We start from the raw sequence: 20076 nt of genomic DNA on the forward strand, positions 1-20076 counted from the left end.
AAATTAAGGCTGGTTATATGTAATTTACACTTTTTCCTTTCCTGTAGTTGGAGTTAATTATGGACTATCTTCACAGCTAGCATTAATACAGTCAAATTTATAAGCTTCTGTAAAAGCAATTTTGAATTATACAGGTATAGTCTCATTGAGTTAAGCATGTTTGTCTTAAAGGACTATATTTGGAGGAATTAAAAAAGATACTTTGGCTTTAAAATGATTTTAGCAACTGATAAATGTCTTTGACATTTACTGGCTGGGAAGGAGAGGTATAATGAAAACAAAAAAGGATATAAAGTGAAAACAAAACTAGAAACAGGTTTTACTCTTCCTCTGAAAAATACTATATCATGGGCTAAATTCTACGAGTGTTCTCAGGTCAAAAAGTTTGTAATTACTTTACTGTAACTTTTTAAAATTTTCTTGTCACGTAGCATGTTTCTTCCACACACATTCTGCACTATCAAAGATGCAAGTGATTGGAAACACACACTGAGCTGAAAGCTGAGCGAACCCTGAAGAGCATCTGCCAATTGGGGTAGCCAAAGGGAGCTGGAGAGCACCTCACATATAAACTACCACATGCAACGTGAAAAGGGATCAGTGCAGAAAAGAACAGGCGTCATTGCTAATAAAAGTTTATTGTTTATTTTTGCGGTGGTTTAGTTTATGTTCTCTCCCTCCTCCTCCCCCCACTGAGATACTCCTTTTCCCAACTCATTGGTGAATATGTAGTGCCTACTAAAATTAGATTATTGTAAGTTTATAAAGCATGTCCAGTTAGGGTTTTTCATGTAGGGTTAAACTATAACCCAGGAATCCAGCCCGAGAAAGGGGAACCATGTAACTACAGAGGAATATGATCTATTTTTTGCCATAGTGCTGTTTCTGAAGGGAAATAATCAAGCTCTTTTGCTTATGCCGATTACTGCCCTCTCTAACTTGGGAAAAGTAGAACCAGTCTCTCTGCCTAGAATAGCACTCCTGTCCCACATTTGTCCTAAGGTGCAATTTCAATGCAAGTTTCCAGTGTGCTAGAGTAACAGTCTGGTAGAGACCAACGACTGTAGCTAAACTTACTAAGTAAAGAACAAGACTGCTTAAAGAGTCCACACAAATGAAAGAAGCTTTTAAATAACTTCTTCATTATAGAATGTAATTTCCAAATTTTAAAAGGTGTCCTTTAATGCAAACATCTAATTACACCAATTACCAGAAAACTTTCAAATGAGTTGTAACAGTGGGAATCCTTAGCAAGCTAGTTTTCCCACGTGAGAAGGATGATGGGAAGCTAAAGGAAATTCATATACTATTTTTATAAAAGATTAACATGCTTTCACAACTTCCCATCATAGTAAGTCATGCTTGTGATGTTATATAAGTTTTATATCATGCCAGTATTTCTTTTAAGAAAGTATTGCTACTACCCAGCTATTCTTAGCAAACCTTGTGGAATCACAAAGACTGTGCCAGTTCAGTTTAAAGGATGCTGGAAGGCACTTTAAAAGGAAAAAGAGAAATAAAATTCAGCAAAACCTGTGTTCTGATCAGGTCAATATAACTGAGCAGACCACGGAGTCCATCCACTGACGGACAGCACACACCGAATGCAGGGGCACTGCATTTCAACGCTTATACCAATGACCGCAGCGTCCAGCCACGACGGCTCCCTCCCCGCTGCCGGCAGAGCCGTGACGGCGGCGTGGGGCGGCTGCGGCCAGGCGCACTCACCACCTAGCCAGGCAATTTACTGAGGGCAGCCCACAATTTAGTGTAAATTGCAAAACTGAGTAGACGAAGCCAGGTAGCTGGGTTAACGTGTAACTCACCAGGAGCTAGGTACTTGTTGGGTCAAATGCAGCTAGTCAATCACTGCTAGTTTGGCATTAGCTCAATAAATATACATTATACAGATGTCACTGTAATATCAGCATAATGCAAGTCTGACAGATGTTAGTCACGAAACAAATGACAAAGAGAACAGTAGAAATCAAATCACGATTTAAGGTAATTTAATTTAACCTACATAAACATTTGTCCAGGATGGTTAAATGTAGCAAAATCAATCCTGATATGATACAGAGGTAAGGAATAGTTCTTAAAATTTTATTAGTTCAAATATAAAAAAATATTGCATGAAATCCTGACTCCATTGATGTCATTGACAATTTTGCCACCAACTGACAAGGCCAAGGTTTCACCTCGTGAAAGCTTTCCTCATATAAATCAATATTCCCGAAACTCCTGTAATTCTAGTAATTTGCATACATGTTTAGCTACAGCCTCACGTTCAATGTGTCTATCCATAATGGAAAGACTACTCATCAAACAAAATACTTCTCTTGACACTATAGCCGATAATTCTAGAAATAGGAACACAGCAAACATCAAGAAAACGTATTACTCTGTGTGAATATGTAACTAGTCAAAATGATTTCTCTATTTGTGAAATTATTACTTCTATTGTGCATAAGATGAAAACTCTGAGCATACACTTTTTCATGAGAAATTATTAGCATTCCAAACAAGCAAACAAAAAAAGAAATATTTTGCCCAGTCCATAATTGGACTCCATAAAATTCTAGTATTTTACTTTATAATACCATTCTGCTAACGAATATCATTTAATTCAATTTAAATGTCCATGTGTCAGTGAATATAGAATGTAATGCTTTACAGTCTTTAAATTTTTCTGGTCATCTTTCTTGATGAGCTAGTAAAATGGTTTTCTCACCAATATTACCAGAAAAAAGTTAGCAAATACACACTGTCCATGTGCAAGTAAATCTTCATAAATACACAAATGAAATGATTACAGGCAAAGGGAAAATTCACTTCCATCCTAAGTCAGCAAATGCTAGGGCAACTCTTAAATTCCATGGAATACAACCATGAGACCTAAAATGCAGCTTATTGGAAATTTGTGGCACGCGCACCTTTTGCCAGACCTGTAGAAAAAGATAAATTTCACTAAGTGGAAAACACATCTGTACAAGCAAACCAGAGCATTTAAAAATTATCCACAAATATACCAGAAAAAACTAACTTGGTAACAGAATAAATGCATCGCACTTGTATATGAATTTATAAAATTCTCATTGAATGAAAACCTCAAACTGATGTAGTTAAATATCTTACTAGATTCAACAAAACACGCACGAGATTCTCAACTGCTCCAAATATCCTTAAGTCCGTGGGTTCACTCACGCACTGCGGGAGCACAACAAGAACCACCGACTGCCTCTTGCGGTACTGCTTCTGTGGTTACTTAGCACTCAGATGCAGGAAAGTTAAGTTTTTTCTTTTTTTAAGTTACTTCCAGAGCTAAACACCAGTACGTAAAAGCTGATTTGCAAATTTATTAGGAGAAGCAGCAATAACACATCACAGCCTGAATCCTCTGTTGAAAAGTAAAGAAGCTTCTAGCAAACGCCACGGCCTGGATCTCAGGGAATGCAACAAACTTCCTGAAAAACAGCAGCAAGCATCTCACTCTCTCAGTCTGCTGGTTCTTCATTTTTAAAATAAGACTAATAATTTCTCATTCTGAGCTAGCGGTTAGATACACTGCAGCTCTTTTACCATTTGCTAATAATCTACCTGGTCTCTGAGACTTCTCTTTACAAGACCCATCAATTCAGCCTATTCCGATAGCTGCGGTTTAACCAGGCTAACAGTTACAAAACAGATGAACTGCTGTGTTGCTTGCTGAAATCTGGTGACACCCTCAGAAACCGGTTCTAGCTCTAACGCCTTCATCCATCGCGACGGATATTCTGGTATGCTTCGGGTTTCGTGCAGCCCGAGGAAGAACTGATGTTTCAGAGACACAAAAGGTGGGACGCAGCTGAGCGAAACACACTCGGCACAGTCACAGGAGCTGCTGAGAAGTCAAAGCTGACACTATCAGACTCTTTCTACAAACGTTTTAAAAGCAACATGTTCAGCTCTCTCATACCTGAGTAATGGCAGAAAGCTCTCTCACTTGCTGATTTTGTAATCTGGGAAAAACGGAAAATTCCAGGAGACTGGAAAAACAGTAATATTGTGCCAATATTTACAAAAAGGCAAGCAAACGGCCTAATATCAATGCCAGGTAAAATACTGGAAAATCTTATACAGGGTCCATTTTATGAAGAATTACAGGAAAATCATCTAACTAATGCCAGTTAGTGTACTTGCAAGCCAAACAGGTCTTCAGCAGATTTCACTAGCTGATGGTATGCTAAATCTGGATGATAAAAATATGAACATACTGCCAATATATTTTTATAAGGAAATTTATTAGTACCACTTGACACTGACCTTTTTTAAATCAGCTCAATATATAACTAATATAACATACCTTGAGTGGATTAAGAACTGGATAACTGACAGATCTGTAAATATAGCTGCCACTGCGGAAACGTAAAATGGGGGTTCTTATAAATAGACTTGACACAGATCAGTACTAGGCTTATCCCACTCAAAATTTTTGTCAATATATGGAAATAAAGATAAAACAACTTCTGACAAAATTTACCTATCAGACAAAGACTTGTTAAGAGACAAATGATGGGAACAGGGCAGTTTCTTCTTGCCAAACCAGCACCGTTCAAACTCTTTCTTTAAGTTACGCATTTCGAAGTAGGAGCTATTCTGAAACAAGAACTACAGGCCATATCTATGCAATGGAGGTCTGCTTCTCGAAGAGCAGTAGTTCTGAAAAAAATATGAAGGGATGCTAAAAGCAAATGTTTGTTATGAGCTTTTAGAAGGAGGAGGTGGCAAAAAGGAGGTGACAAAAAAAAAAAAAAAAAACCTTCTGCCCAAATCACTGATGATACCAATAATGCTGTATCTTTTCTACATTCTTTAAAGGTACAGACAAACCACAGAGCATGCAGAAGAGAGCTATAAAAGTATCCCAAGGTTGAATAAAAAGACTTGGAGGGAGAGATTTAGATCAGAAATGTGTAGCTTTAGTTCAACATAGTGAGAATTGAGAGGTGATTTGACTGGAGTATACATGTAAACGTCTCCAACAGGAAAAAAATACCAATTTTTAAAGACTTCAGTCCAGCAGAAGGTGTAACAAGAACAAACAGTTGGTACTTGATGACGGACAAATTGGAACTAGAAATAAGTCACATCCCTTTGACTGAGTGTCACTGACCCCTGGAAAAAGCTATGCACATGGATGATAGTTCTGAGGCATCCTCTGAAAGCTTTAAATTAACAGTGCTGCCTTTCAACTAGTGGGCTTAAAATAGAGACAACTGGGTTAAAGTGAATGATCTCTTATAAAAGAAGTCAGACGATAGCTAGAGGTCTCTGTTAACATCAGGCTTTACAATTCTCTGAACTGACTTGCTTTTCCAAATAACGCGCTGCTATTGCCCTCCGGTCTTAAAATTTGTAGCACCATCATCCTTACAATTACCAAACTTTTTTTTTTTTTGGCCTCTCCTGCCTTTTCTTTCCTGCAAGTTCTTTCTGAAATTAGTGACTCTGTATTCAGCCTTATACATTTGCTTTCTCACCACCTTTGCTGCTTTTGTTCTGCTAGTTATGCCAGCCAACATCGCCTGTGTCCATTTTCTTCAGCATCCTTCACACAGAGAATTGCTTTGATTTGACTGAATTCCCTCCTCCCTCAAATCTCCCTTCTCCCACGATACCTATGGTGAGCTGTTGCAGTTCAGATCCATTATTTTTTGTCCTGTTCCCAGTAGATACAAAGAACATCCTACTTTCCCCTTACAGCAACTGTTATCTATCTGAAGACTATCATGCATGTCCTGACTTTTCTGTATAGAGCAATCACAATTTTTTTCAATCTTTCTTCATATTAGTATTTTTAGACCTTTTCTTTCAGCTGTCATTTGCACTCTCTCTAGTTGTTTCACATCATCTTTGAAATAAACGCTCAAAACTGGACAGTCAGTGATGACAACACTGAGGATTGCTACACTGCTTTTATATATGACACATTTCTTTCTGCCTCCCAGTAAAATAGCAAACTACCACAATGTGACATACTTAACTAAAAGACTGCTTGTGATGACCTGTAATCATCCAGTACTTTTTCTTGCAGACTGTTTCTCACCAATCCTTCCGCTCTCACATGCAGTGATATAACTTTCTGCACAGTAGAATAAGAAAATACTACTTTCATTGCTCAGGAAATTATTTCATTATTGTAGCTATTACTGAGAAATAAAATGTTTTAATACTAACCATATTCTACCATCAAATAAATGGCTGTAACTCCATTCATTGTGGTGTCCAAAAGTAATGGAAAACAGTAATTTTGTTTGCTTTTAAAAAGATGTAGTGAATTTCCAAATTATGCAAATATTGAGGTTGTTTAGAAATGGAACTTGAGGACATAATTTTGTATCAATGAGTACGTGACGCCCAATATGCTGCTTGTTCTTTAACTTTCAGTCACGTGAGAGAAAGTTCAAATATGCAGGAATGTAGTCCATAAAAGCTTTCTGTAAGTCAAATAAGACATGAATATAGAACAGCCATTTTCAGGCTTTTTATGTGGCTTTTGGAAAACAAAGAAAGAGATTATCTTTTTTCACAGATGTAACATTTTATAAGTAAAAAGAAGTAACTTTTAAAAAGAAAATATTTTGAAGAAGTGCACGTGTTAAACCCCAAACCGATGCACAAAACTTTAGGATAAAATGATTTCCATTGAAAATTTCACATTTAAGTGACTGAAATGTTTATGAATTTATGTTGAATTTAGCCAACATTTTAGCCAATTAGTTCATACATTTTGTAAAAATCAGGACTTACCTTGATATTTTCTGAAATTGATGTACATTTCTTCTTTTGAAAATGACATAATTCCACAAAGACAAAACAAGACTATCCTCCCTTTCAAGATTCAAAATAAGTTTTGGGTTGGGGTTGGTTGTTTTTACTCACAAAAAAGTCTAGTACTTTCTGGTTTACGTAGCAAATAGAATTCCTAGGTATTGACACAATTCTAGTTGTATCTCTGCATACTCTATCTTTCAATATGTTTTCGTTTTTCTCTGTTGTCTTTTATAAAACAATTCACTCTACATATAGCTATGAAAAATTTCTAAAGTTTTTTTTCTCCTGAAGACTAAGTTCATATGCAAAATCCTGCTGCTGATACCACCACCAAGACAACCAACTCACTGAAGCCATCACCTCTTTCCCTTCTGTGCTCCATGAACATATTTAGATGATTTGGTGGTGGCTTTTAGGTTTTAAATTCACACATCCTTTACTTATGCAGCAGAGGATAACTATTTGATTTAAAATTTGATCATTTTTACTTCATGGCCGTTTCAGAAAAATGCATTACAAAGACCTGAAACCTAGAAAAAAAATCTGCTTTTGCTGTTCTTTTTCTCTCTAAAATTGAGGATAATAGTAAGCTTAAATAATAACTGACTTATTTCACAGCCCTTTAGTGTATGACAGCACAAATAAGTTTATAAAAAACTAATTACAAGTATATTTTCAGTCAAGAAAGTATCTGTGCCTACACTGACAAAACCACAACTAATAACTATTAAATAACTCTTCTCAGAAAATACAGCAAAAGCATACTTTACTGACCACTCTAACCATTTCTTCGTCCCTTAAACTTCAAATTAGTTATTGCACTGGTTTCTTAGTTTAAATTATTAATGTCATAATGGCCTGTTATGGTTTTTGTTATGATTATACCCAATTTTTAATTCATTCACCAATAAAAATGACTTTTTAAAGACTTTTAAAAGACAAAGTTCTTAACCTTAACCTTAATAGATAAGGACATTGAGGGGCTCAAGATGGTTAAGTACATGAAAGTAACCTGGATATTTGGCATATTACGCTGTTCTGAGATTTGCCAAAGTCTCACTACTGTCCCAGTGGCTGCAGCTCCACAGCTGGAGATGGCAGGAAATGGTACTAGTCCCTGCAAATATCCTACAAAACAAAGTGTAGTCAAAAAATCATATATAGTTCAATGGCTTTCGGCATGGGTATTTTCAGGATTGGGGCCCAAAGGCAAACACTGTCACCAATCTGAATTCTTCTACTTCTGAAAACTCTGTAGAAGAACAATTTATGAGAAAAAGTCTTAAAAGAATTGTTTAAAAGGCCATGTTACTCTTGACAAGTAAATACAGGTGGGCAACTTCAGATAAACCTTCTCTAAATCTAACAGTAACAAATTAAAAGGCATTCCAAACTTTAATTCATTTCCAGATTAAATTTCCTTTTTTCCCCAATGAATAATGCTCTCGGAAGACACCACTTCTTGCTGTGGCAATATAAGAAGTCAAAAGACATGTACTTTACTCTATAATATCACAGAGAAGAAGAACTGAAACAGTGATGTGGAGGAGGGAGAGAAGAGAGGAGAGCTAATGAAACAGAACCAGATCTACCCCGTTCCTAGGAGATCTAAACATCTGATTTCATAAAGACAGCCAAAAATATGCACATAACCTGTTGTTCCCGGTCCATGGGAAATAAAGTATAAAAGTATTTAATTACTGTACCAGTGTGCAAAGCCCTCAAAATTAATCACAAGAAAACTACTTTCAGCCTCAGCTTGTGTTTCCAGTTCTTTTGTTACTGTTCTGATACTTTGTAAGTAAATTAATTGCAATTTGGGGGGGTTGGTTTTTTGGGTTTGATAATCTCTTTGACAATTTACTCATTTCAGAATTGTTAAAAGACATGGCAATGCATTTTTATATATACAACTATTTCCAAAGAAAATACTTAGGTGTTAGGAAGTATGTCAATATAGAAGTCATTTAAATAAAAAAACAAACTATGCACTATCAAACCCTCTCATATCAGCTACTATTCTAGCAAATGCATGCATAATTCTATCTGAATTCAAAACCAGAAACACCACAAATCAGCCTATCAAAGCCAAGGTTTGAGCTGAATTTGTAATTTTAACATTTCTTAAATTAACTAATACCATTTTCCCTCAATTTCTGTTAATCCTATTAGGTATCTTACAGTGGTTATCACTGACTGAATAAAGGGATTAAAATCCTATTATTTTGTAATTAATACAGATATAATTGATGTCAGGGCTTTTCTTTTGCGCTCTAAATCACTGAAGTGAAAATAAAGGTGTAAGGATAAGGGTAAAGGGATACTTTCTTTTTGAAAGGTAAATGTTTTTCTTTATCTAATAGCCAGTTTAGGGAAATGTGAGGGTTAGCCTAAAACAGAACAGAACATAATAATATAACATATGTATTTTTCAGTTAGGTATGAAGTATTTCCTTTACATGTCACTATGCACTCACATCATTCAAAAAGGAAAAAACATCAGCTGCCTTAAGCATCCACAAAACACAAATTCATTACAAATTATAACATATACTGAAGATGCACAAAAAAGGGCTTTTATAAGAACAAAAGCAGAGGTGGATTTACATGCAAAAATATGTTGCTATCTTGCAACATCTGACTAAATTTTAAACTTAAAAAATAATCAATTGCCTTGCTCTAGTACTTTCAAAATGTTATTATATCTGGCATTTATATTTAGTCCAGCGTTTTTCATATGTCACTTATTTTTGTAGAACAAGAAGCAAAGGGATATCTCACAATATAATTTAAGTTGATGTTGAAATAGTTGCAGTAAGAACCAAATAAATGCAAATTATATCTAAATTACTTATAAATATTTATATTTTCCATTTCAAACAAGTTGAAACACAAAATACACACTTAAGAGCGAGAGAGACCTTTACATTTCGTATTGTTTATATTAAATCCCTACTTCATTTTCCACATAGAAACAGTTTTAAGTGTCCTTAAAGCATTATTATTAAATGTATACATTATAGATCCAACATTAGAGTAAAAAAAATCCCACCCAATCTACTTCTAACTCTGCAGATAAAACTATCGCTTTAACTTCTTAAACATAGCAGGACCTTGTATTACAGGCAATAAAAACACAAATCTTACCAGCAAAAGTGTCTTCCATTGAATCTTAGATTCCCCCTAAAATGCCAGAAGAGCAGGTACTTCCAATATCACACCAAGAGTGTGCACTGCACTTGCCCAAACTAACAGTCAGGCAACAGCTGCTCAGTTTAAAGCCACAAACCGTGGCAAAGCGCCTAACCCGCGTGCCTTGTGTAAGCCCTGAGGAAGACTCGCGCTTGGCTCGTGCACAGAAAGGTCAGGTTACCCACCTCCTCAGAGAAAAGCCGAAACATCGGCAGTCGAATGGAAGGAAGTTTAGAAATTAAGGACCAGCACAACATCCTGCTAAGACTAAAAGCATTCGATTTTGACAGCACAGTTATAAACAAAAGCCAGTTTAATTCTGCTGGATTTTTGTCTTTAAATATCGTATATTAAGAAATAAGTTAGCCTACACCCAAGCTTTTGCACAAGTTATATTTATATCAGTGTTGTTTAAACAGGCCAAAAGTAATAAACTGAGTTAGTTTTGTTTTAGGAAACTTTACTTGAAGCATTACAAAAACTGTGGCATGGGTTTCTGTATTAGCAAATGCTCTACCTTTACAGCCATTATGTACTCTGCACTAGTTTCTCTAGTGAAATGAAATAGCATCAGCTTTAATGGGACAAAGGGCTATGGCTTAGGCAACAATCCAAAAAAGTTCCTTTGAGAAGCAAAGAAGAAAACCTTCCCAAGGTTCCAAGAGTATGATTAACTGTAAAAAAATTACAATTTGAGGGACTTAGAAAGACAACATAGTCTTCCAGACTGCATCTATGTTAGTAAACTACATAGACTCCAAAATTCTGCTTTGGTCCTCGCAGCAGTTCCTATCAGCTCTGGCATTTTTATCACTCTCTCTCGTCATTCTAACCTTAGCTTTGCCTACATACGGTTTACATCACCTTAACAAGCAGCAGGACTACATCCGTGGAAAATCAGTTACGAAATTTGCTAGAGTACACAAGCTTTAAAAAGAATACACTACCACGAGAACCCTTTCTCCGTTTCCCCAGGAAGTCTGAGGGCGCGAGCTGTGCAGAACTGGAATGCAAGTAGTACACTTACAGTCACTTTGTTTATATGGTGAATATATGTCTGGTCTGAAAAAACACTGCTGAAGGAACTGTCATGGAACTCAGCCAACACACCACTACATTTTCTTCTCATTGACAACACTAGCATATCCTTAACTGAAAAAATGACAATTCAGTGTTTTTCCAACTTCCATTTAGATTTCTGAAGAACTCATATTAAATATGATAATATAAGAAACATCATGGAAATACAGTATAGAATGTTAAAATCAATTTTATTCCTTAATTTTATTAATGCTAACTATCTATAAAATACAAAATAAACCATTAGATTAAATATTCCTCATCGTTATAGGGTCAATATTAAAGAATATCACACAATTTATAAAAGCAAATATCTGAAAATCTAAAGAAAAAACTCTTTAGTTCTACTAAGAAAACTGTACAGCATATCTTAGAATTTAATTACAAAATTTGTTGCTGATTTTAAATAAAATAGCATCGTACTACAAATGTGTTGATCTTCTAATTCATTTCCTAGAAACAGAACTTCAAGGGAATCTTTAGAGATGACTCAACGGCTTGAGATACTTGGGGTTTTTTGCTTTTGACTGACATGCTAACACAAACATACCAAAGAAGTTCCATTCTACACTTTACAAGTTCCCATGGACATTACTTTTACAAGGCCCATTCAAACAGACGTTCAGATTTTAAAAACATAAAATGCAATTTAGAGATTAATGATCTGCATTTAGAATTCCACTTCATTTTTTCTGAAGACTAATTACTCTTCTTTGCACATCTGTGAAATTTGATTTTGAAACTAACCCTACTGTTTGCACAAACTTCTGATCTCTTAGACATCATCCCCAGACATATTAGCATATCCTTCATTCCCGTCCTCAAAACGAAGCTCTAATAGTAGGGTCAGACTCACGGTGTGCATTTAAACTCTTTTCTGCTGGTGGAAAGAGCAGCTATAGACTACCAACAGAAAAAATGCTGGAAGCAGAGTCTCAGCTGCACGGATTAAAGGATCATCTGCTTACCAAACTGCCAAAAGATATTATTGGAACTAAAATCTATTATAAAATTATCACAAATTCAGTTTCGTTTCTTAACTGCTTAGCTCTATATATTTGTTAAGATCTCTAGATTCATATAAACATGTACATTCCTGTACCGTTTTACAGATGGCCTTTTGGGGGTTGTTTTTTGTGTGTGTGTGGGGGGGGGGGGCTGCTACTTATTGTTTTTTTATTTGCTACTGTTAGTTAACTTCTTAAATCTACTGCCTTTCTTGAATCTACTGCCTGATGCAACTATGTACCTTTGCAAGTCGCAGTAATGTATGTCACTGTAACCAGAAAGAAAACCATAAGGGCAGGATGAGCTGTGCTGGTGGAGCTTAATTGTTTGCGCCCACAATGTATTAAGCATGCTGAATTAAACAAAGTTTTTGCTAAATTAATGTTGGAAAGGGTCTTACTTCTCTTGCTCTTGCCGTGCCCCAACCTGGCTGCATCTAGCGCCTGACAGGCCTGACCAGTAGGTGAGCTTCTGTAACTCCTCCAAGTGTCACTTGGCTACAGCTGCACTCCCAAATCGTTTTTGCTTTCCCCGCCTCAGCCTTCACCTGTGCTTCCCATCACTTCATTCCTAATTCACCAGATGACCTGAGCTTGTTCCTGGTCTTCCTGCTCTACGTCCTGGAGCCAACCTGGTAGCCTGAAACCCCTGGTTTCCTGACCCACACCCACGCCTTAGGCCACATTACCTACTTGCCATCTGGTCGGCCACATCTCCTGGATTTGATTTCCTCTCCTACAGCATGTCGCCTGACCCATCTTCTTGCCTTAGAATCTCAGCTTGAGACAAGTTTCTTCTTTTCAGGTTATAATCAGCTCATTCTGACAATACTTTGGCTCTGTCCCCCACTCTAGCTGGCCTTAACTTTTGGGCCCAAACACATATCCTAGCTAAATTGTTTTGGCCCTCCAAAATCTGTGCACATAAAGCTTATATAGCTCACGACTCTGACACATAGCGGTTAGACAACTGCCTCAGCTTCAGAAATCCTGGAAGCTCCCCAGTGACGGTAAGCTTTGTGCACAAAGTACAGGAAATAGTAGTGGAAAAAGCCACAGAGCCTTAGGTCCTCTTTATTACCCAATTTTTGCCTAATGGCAAAGTCTGATTATAGAAAAAAAGTAATCTCTGAATACTGAGGAATGAATGAAAAAGAAGATTTTTCCTAAAACCAATATATTCTCCCTACATGTTCATGACGAATGAGTTTTCTTCTGTTCTTGCCCAAAAATTGTTGTCATCTATCAAACAGCTTCTGGCTGTCCTTTTTCTGGCAGATGAATGACAGTGATCAAGAATGTAGTCTAATACATAACATTTAAGAAAGCAGCATCAGATTTAAATAGCTTTGAAAGACGCTAAACAAAAAAATTTTGAGATAAAATGTTTGTTGCGCGCTCCATCCTCAGAGACTGCAGACTTTTCACTCCCCCCCCACACTTTTTTTTCTTAGATTACAAAGCTACAGAAGTTATTCTCTTAATGGGACTGAGGGAGGAAGGGTGCAAGTTTTTTTTATTAACAATGACTTTGGATACAAGTATCAAATACATAGCACAAGTTTTCACATACCCTAGTTCTTTGCTTAAGAAAAAAAATTTTTTTTTCATTTTGTGTTAAAAAAATGTCAACAACACATGAACTACAACAAGGACTGAATCCTCAAATATGATTCCAGTGAAAATTCTGGCTCATTAACAACTGTGAACAAACTTCTCTAACAATCACTTTGTAAGCAGCAGAAAAGGCTGAAGATGTACGATTTCCTTTCTATGGGAAGAAATTTGGTTTCAATCCTATTGAAACACATTCTCAAAATCTCTTGCTAACCAGAAATTCTAAATTACATTACAGAGACAATGATGTCAGGATTGTTAAGCAAAAATTACATTCTCTATAGTAAGAAAGATGCTGACAAGAATGTGAATTTCACTGACCAGCTGTGGGAACTCCAGGCATCTGTGGTTCCCGAGCACAGCCTGAGACTGGACTCTCAAACTGTTCCTAGATTACTAGGACTTGAGTTGCAGCTCCTCAGTCGGGAGCCTGAAATCTCAGAGTTTCTGAGAGCAGGGCTTCCAAGCTTACTGCTCCAGGCCCAAGAGGTAAGTCTCCTACGGAGCAACGCCTTCAAGGCTTTTTAAACTCCTATCTCCATGACAGAAGTCCAGCAGTTCTGCTACGGCTGTCAATCCCAGAAGCACTTGACTTGAAATTCAGGCTTTTGAGGTTTGGTATATTTGGAAGCTTTCACATGAATTGGCAAAGAGTTGGGGCAAATCTGCCAGCAAGGCTACAAGTCCTTTTGTTAGTGACTCAGAGCATTTAGGGTACTTAGCTATTGAACAAAACCTCGCAACAGTATTTCCAGGAGCTGGACTACTCATGACTGTAAGGTTATTGCTCTGGTCACCCAGTGAACTCTTAAAGGACTGAACATTAAGAACTTGCAACTTTTTTAGTACTGAGGCACAAGTTGAGGGGACCATCCCAGAACTGGGGACTCTGTGTTTGCAGAAACCCCATGTCCAGGGCAGATACCACAAAAAATGCCTAACTACAGAGCCTATAAAGGTTTTGAGAACTCTTCCTTTTGAATTATGAAAAGACACTCCCGTTAAAGTAATGGACTTCTCTTTAAATACATTATGCAAGGGAGATTTTATTTGTTTCCAGAAATTGCAAACTTATTGGAAGAAGATTAGTGGCATGTTATCTGGTTCAAAAGAGGTCCTCTAAGCATAAAACCAGCAGACCTTGAGATCTTTTCAAGACTGACTGATAAAGACCAGTTTTAATAAACTCACTTCCACTTTTGAAGCTTTAAGAACAGTGTTCAAAAATCATTCCAAGAGCATCAGTGTAGATTAACACACATGAACATCATTCCTAGTTGCAACAAGAGAAGAAATAGTTAAATTTTTTATTCTAGATTTGCAACTATATCTAAACTGTGTCCACAGTTTCAGGTCTGTATTGCAACTTAACTTGTGGTAGCAAAGCTGAGGAATGTTTTTACCTGGTGGAAGATATACCTCCACTTGACAGAGACATTGGTATCATGACACACGTCTTCAGCACAAGACTGGATTTACTGCAATGCAGTCTGTATGTGGCTACACCTTCAGAAATCTTGAAGTGTGGAATTCAGTAGTCCAACTTAAGTTGGACTTAAGTTATTGGTCTGAGCTATAACGTTCTAAATGGCTTGTGATCTTTTTAACAGAAAAAAGTTCATTCTCCCTCATATTGGTGTCCTAGTGACCAGCATAGGCGCACAAGCTAGAATTTTTTCATTGGTAAGAGAAAGGGAAGAGTTTAGACCACTTTCCATGCAAGCCGCTCACCTCTGAAAAAAGCATCTATTCCTGGTCTAAATAGCACAGGTCCAGCCCATGTTGCATGTGCTACTGTGAGGGCTTCTGTGAACAGATGAGAGCGAAGAAGTTTTGTGCTCTGCTGGCTGTTTCAACTGTCTTGGTAAGGTATGGTGGGAAGTCGTATGCTCAAGACACAAAACAGGTAAACCTTTCTGTTTTTTCACAGCTTTAGAAAACATAAGTAAAAAGGTTGTCAGCAATTCTGAGTACCACAGAGCTGACAAATTGCACTAAAAATGCAGTGCCCACAAAACCAAAAGGCATGTGGGGAAGCAACCAAGTTCTATACCTGCTGTCTAGCCATATGCCCTGTAAATAGTGACATTTTACAGTTTACAGTCATACAGTGAACTGTACGAATACACTGAACCTGTAAATGAACTTCTTAAAAAAAACACTACAAAATTAGTCAACTTGTTTATGATTATTATTTTTACAAGTAGAATAAAATCCTTCCTTTCAGGTTCAGATGGAAACTTTTTCTCATCAGAGAACTATCACCATCACTGAACAAATTGCATAGGTGGATTACTCAAATTTTCCTTTCAGCACAGTCACACATTTGTTACTCTCTACTTCCTCCAGCATGTCATGTTTCTCTGACAGCACAAGAAAAGAGCTCCCAAAAAACCACAGTCTGTAGACAATATTCCCCAGCCCTGCAAAAATAGTCTGTCCAAGCTGTTTCCTAGTTTGGAAGACAAAGAACCATACTGAATTTAAAAAAAAAAATTTTTTAAGCCAATAAACTGAAACCAACAATTTGTTATGTTTACTTGCAAGATACCTCATTTAAACTAAATTTCCTTTCATATAAATTATTAAAATACCTTTTTCTTTAATATAATTTTTCACTGGTAATTTTAAATACAACCCTCCTAGTCCCAAACTTTTTTACAAAATAAATTCAGAATTACCCAGACAATCCATATTCTTCAATCAAATAAAAACAAAATCCTCTTACACTTAAGAATATGTTTGCACAATGCCTGCACAAAGGTAATGATATGTTTAAATAAAATGTATGACAATGTATACAGGCATTAAAAACTAAAACATTTATCACAGCGTCTTTTAAACATAATATAATTTTGCCTATGTTGTATGTAAACATTCTGACAAAGTCCTATTAACTCAACAAACTGAAATGCATAATATGTATTCAAATAGCTAAGGCTTTTTAGAGATCTTTAACTCAGGACATGATTTGACAAAATGGCAAAATAGTTTAAGCTGACTTTACCCCTTACTATTCCCCTCTTTTACGGAATTCTTTTACGCAAAAGAACAAGAACCGAGGAGGGGGAGAGAGGCAAAGAACAGTTTACACAGGAATTGCCACTTAACATCAATTCACAACCTCAGTTGTTTAAGCTTTTACTCTAGCACACAAGAATATTTGTCAGTGTCTAATACTGTATGTAAAGTGCAATATAGCAAACCTTCAATGGTGTAAAGCTTTTGGCTTTTAAAATGGCTTTATGTAGTGTATCTTTACAAGGCAAAATATCTATTGAACCAGATCCACCACACAAATGTTTTACTACAATTACTTAATAATTCATCACTTCTTTAGCTTTTATTTACAACATCTTTAGGTATCAAAATGTAAATAGGATCTATAACACAAAGGAAGTTTGACTGCAAAGTTTTTTTCTGAGTGGCAGAATCGCAACTAGATAATTCAGCAATTCCTTTATTTATTCCTATATAAAATAGCAAATTACTTTTGAAGGCACTTTAAAATAAATGTATAGAATTTTTTGTTTTCATAACATATTCCAGTTCCATCTATGTCAATGTTATTGCTGTTCACATTTTCATTTGCTAGTGTTTCCTTTTATTTTATTCAAGCAATCGGTACAATACCAATTGAATTTGGGCATGCCTACTCTGTACAATGAACTATGGTGCAATGATGCTCAACTGTCACTATCTCAGCTAGTGCCACAACCAGAAGGAGTCATATTTTGAAGGATTATTAACTGGGGCTGCCTATGTTGTTTTCAAACCAGTCTCCAGAGGGGATTTCCCTGCCTCATGAGAACACTGCAGTTCAGGTCTGAATGAGTCAGCAACAGGTCAAGTGCCGTACTGACGAGCGAGTGAAGAGTTAACAGCATGACACGTACAAACCAGACATGTCTATAATTTCTTTCTTTCATGCTCTCATCAGTGCTCACCTGCACTGCTATCAGGGCCTTTCTACTTGGATCTTCCATTGTACTATAATATCTTACTACATTGTAGATTCTTTTTCTAAGTAGGATTTAAATGAAGAATTGTAACACTAACGTTCTAGTAAAACAACAATAAATGAACACATTAATTATGAAGATGTGAACGTCAATTACCTATGCTTAAAGTTTTTACTAGAGCAAGCCAACAAGCTGAAAGTCTGTCCTGTCCTTTCACTGCCTGTGAAAAACAGTAGCAAGAAACTCTTGCTATTCTTGACCAGAACAATGATGGCAAAATCAGAGCGGGGTCTTCCCTCCTTTCTTCAACAGGCTGAGCAATATGAAGAAACCCAACCTAAAAAGACACAATGCTAAATTTCCTGTTGCAGATACTAATTCAGGCTAGCACACAGCACTGAAATTACTACGTTGGTACTCAAAACCTCTGAATGTCAAAGCAGACACTTGTTTTCATCTGCTGGATCTCTCTACAACATACGACACATGTATATAGCTATCTCGTCTGAGAAAAATTGGCAAAGTCTTGATTAGATGCGCAATAGTTTGAACCATTTCTGGAGCACTACAGTCCACAAACACTGATGGAAGTATCACCTTCACTATTGAACCACGCTAGGATCAATGTATTTCCTTTTGTACAACTCCAGACAACAAGTGAACTGGTCAGATGACACGTTGTATTCTATAATAAATACTCCATTGCATCGGACAACAGAGCTGTTATCAACATCAATTAAAAGTTCTCAGGTTTGGGTGAGAGTAAATCATAACTGAAGTTAAATCCAAGAGAGGATTCTGGACTGATGAAAAAAACCCTTTTACGAATCTGCATCACGAATGATCAACACGGCTCTGACTTCAGAATACTCTTGGATTCCTTGCTGAAAGCTAATGTAATAACATCAGGTAATAACATCTCCAAGTAACACTCTCCATAAGCGATTTTAGAGAGGAGTCTGCCTCATTCTGAGGAAAAATAATTGTTGCTGGTATCTTTGTCATTTCTTGGCTATATTGTATCACTGTGACATACCTGAAAAAGAATCTTTCACATCCAGAAAACTACAGAACATCTCCTCATCAACAGAGACCGCTAGAGTAAATCAAATCTTACCTCTGCTCTCTACACAGACTCCCCACGGAATTTCAAATCAAGTTCAACATCTTGGTGTTTTTCTTCAAGTACTCAATTGCTTGAGCTCAGAATATAACAAAGCAAGTGTACACTATATAATACAGGCCACTGCTGAGATCCCCAAACTAGTGCAAAGTGTGCTGGTACACAGTGCAAACCCGCGCAGTTACTAGCTCAGGTTCTAAAAAAAGGTACGGCCACATTAGCATGTCAGTGAGCCTGAGCTAGCTACTTCTGCTGAGACTGAAAACTGCCAGGGTGACTAAGTTGCTTCCAGTTTCAGACCTGTCGGTTCTGCCTATAGTTCTCAGATGACAAGTTGGGCTTTTCGGTCCCCACGACATCCTGCCCTTGGAAGGCCAAGCTTTGTACTGAGGGGACAGAACATCCTTAGGGTCTCATCCAAGGCTGGGACATCAAATCCCCTGTTCTCTTCTCCCACTCTGTAGGCAGAAAGTCCACCACTCTGCACCACTAAGTTCAGGTCTTTATCCTTGCTCTCCATAGGTGCCACAGAAACACATATGCTTGTTTGTTTTTGTAAAGCAATCATCTCTCCATCCCCAGAACAAATAAAAAACAAACAAAAGCCAAAGAAAAAACAATAGGACACAACATTGTACATACCTCTGTCTCCCAGAGGACGTTCAAAATAGATATGTGAAGGTTAGTCATGCTGCTCAACATGCTACTGAAATTCACTCAGATGTTACAGTTTGCCACCTGTACCTGCTGCTCTTATACCATTTTAGTGCCTTTCTCTGTAATTTGACCCACCTAAAGAGAAACTAATTAAAACCAGAAAGGCCCACTCATAGGGATGCAATTGCATATGACATCTTGATCTGAGTACAAACTATACCGTTAGTTGTCTGTAAAATAAGGTCAGTGTCTGCATTAAGAAACTACACTGAGAATTCTGTAATGATTTTGTCATATTCCTGTACAACTTTTGGGCAAACTGTGATACCTATGTGCTTCAATTCTACAACTGTACAACACAGATATTACTTCCTTTTGTTAAAAGATAACATGGTGATAATCCCCAAATGGTTGATTATCTTGGGAAATATAATAGGCATTAATTTAAAATACAATTTTTCTTCTTTACAAAACCCTGTTTTTATGCAATGAATTTATACCAAGAATGCCTTTTTCTTGTTTAACTTCCAAAATTGACCAAACTAAACCACAGAACGGTATTCTTATTGCAGACTATCAACATGGATAGTTAGGATGTAACAACCATTATCCAATAGATATTTTC

At 36.8% G+C, this 20076-nt stretch overlaps 1 protein-coding gene across 1 annotated transcript in view; it reads right to left on the reverse strand.

Moving 5' to 3' along the window:
- PLCE1 (phospholipase C epsilon 1) overlaps positions 1-20076 on the reverse strand; it is a 145576-nt gene that overhangs the window by 78186 nt on the left and 47314 nt on the right. The gene's annotated exons all lie outside the window — the stretch shown is intronic.

Source organism: Apteryx mantelli, chromosome 7, assembly GCF_036417845.1.
Source record: "Apteryx mantelli isolate bAptMan1 chromosome 7, bAptMan1.hap1, whole genome shotgun sequence".
NCBI classification, from domain to species: domain Eukaryota; kingdom Metazoa; phylum Chordata; class Aves; order Apterygiformes; family Apterygidae; genus Apteryx; species Apteryx mantelli.